The sequence below is a fragment of the Pyrus communis genome, chromosome 5, assembly GCF_041283825.1.
Source record: "Pyrus communis isolate YQ-2024b chromosome 5, ASM4128382v1, whole genome shotgun sequence".
In the NCBI taxonomy this organism is placed as follows: Eukaryota; Viridiplantae; Streptophyta; class Magnoliopsida; order Rosales; family Rosaceae; genus Pyrus; species Pyrus communis.
Window position 1 is genome coordinate 25,180,122 of NC_142569.1, and position 1,833 is coordinate 25,181,954.

General features: G+C 42.4%; 1 pseudogene; it reads left to right on the forward strand.

Annotated features, from left to right (window-relative positions):
• Positions 1–735: 735 nt before the first annotated feature.
• On the forward strand, positions 736–1,449 carry LOC148697019 (uncharacterized; annotated as a pseudogene).
• Positions 1,450–1,833: the final 384 nt, after the last annotated feature.

A 1,833-nucleotide genomic window follows, 5' to 3' on the forward strand; every position in this document is an offset into this window, starting at 1 on the left:
TGATTTGTTTTGTTTCATTGTTCTAGGTACAAGTGTATGACTCGTAGTTCTGATCCTGTTCGTGAGAATATAATAGAGTTTGACGACGATTTTGAACAAACGTTGAGAAGAAATAGGAGGCATCTGGAACCTAGTCCCCCTAGTTCTGAGGCCGAATCTGAAGAAGAAGAAGTGGAAGAGGAAGAACAAGCCATGGCTGCAGATAATCGAACAATCAAGGAGCTTTCTACCTTAGGGTTGGACAATGTCGTGCTTATTTGCATTTAATACCCTATGGCGGCTTAAGGCAAGACTGATGAGTTCGAATTGAAGTCAAGCTTGCTGTATCATATTCCCAAATACCATGGGCTGTCCATGGAAGATCCAAACAAGCATTTGAAGGAGTTTGAAGTTGTATGCTCAAGCATGACACCCATTAACGTGGATGGGAATATTTTGAAGATGAAAGCTTTTCCATTCTCTCTTGTGGAAAAGGCTAAGGATTGGCTCGATGAATTGGCACCCGGGACGGTCACTTCTTGGGAAAGCATGAAAAGAGCATTCTTGGAGAAATTCTTCCCAACTTCAAGAGTGATTCTTTTGAGGAAGAAGATTAGCGGAATTCAGCAAAATCAAGGGGAGTCTTTTCCAGCATATTATGAGCGTTTCAAGACTCTAGTTGCATCATGCCGTCAACATCAAATGAAGGAAGAGCTCTTAATTCAATATTTCTACGAGGGACTCCTTCCAATTGAGAGACAAATGCTAGATGCTTCAGCGGGAGGTGCTTTGGTTGACAAAACACCGTTGGCTGCCAAGGTCTTAATTGCAAACTGAGCATTGAATGCACAACAATATGAAGGTGTTGGACAAAAAGATACCCCACGACAACAACAAGTGAATAAGCTAAGTGCAATTTCTGAAATTTAATCCCAATTAGCTAATCTCACTATGCTTGTGTCACAAGTGGTCGATGGATCCAAAGTGCAAGGTGCGCCCATATGTGGAGTGTGCTCCATGCAAGGGCATCTCAATGATCAATGTCCTCAATTGATGGAGAATGGAGGATGGGAAAGCGCCAATGCCATAGGTTATCAAGGCCAAAATCAACAAAGGAATGATCCATATTCAAATATATACAATCCGGGTTGGAGAGATCATCCAAACTTTAAGTGGAGGGAGCCTAATCAACCTCAACAATAAGGATGATATAGACAGCCATTTCCTGGGCTCTATCAAAGGCCATACGTACCACCACAACTTCCACCACAATCTGCCCAACCAAATTCAGGTTCGTCTTTGGACAATGGTAAAATGCTTCAAATACTAACCTCTTTGACTCAGGGATTACAAAATCAAGCCAAAGAGATGTGGGAAGTGAAGAAACAAATTGGGCAGATGGCGGAGTTCATGGGGCAGTTTAGAGAAGAAGGCAAACTACCTAACTTGACCATTGTTAATCCAAAATGAGGTTTTGAAACCGCTAAGGCTATCACCTTAAGAAGTGGCAAGGAAGTTGGAACTAACCCCAACCCAACCAAATCAAGTCAAAAAGAGGACGAAAAGCTGCTGCTCGAAGAGGAGGAATTGGACAAAGCCACGACAAGGATGGAACAAACCTTGCCGCAACCCCCTAATGCACCAAAATCGTCCCACACCACCAAGGTAAGTCCAAATTCGACTTTGTCAAGTTCTATTCCACTAAATGTGCCCTTTCCTAGCAGGTTTAGGCAATCAAAGAAGGAGGAGAATGAAAAGGACATTTTGGAAACCTTTAGGAAAGTTCAAGTCAATATCCCGCTTCTTGATGCAATCAAGCAAGTTCCTAAGTAGGCCAAATTCTTAAAAGAGCTT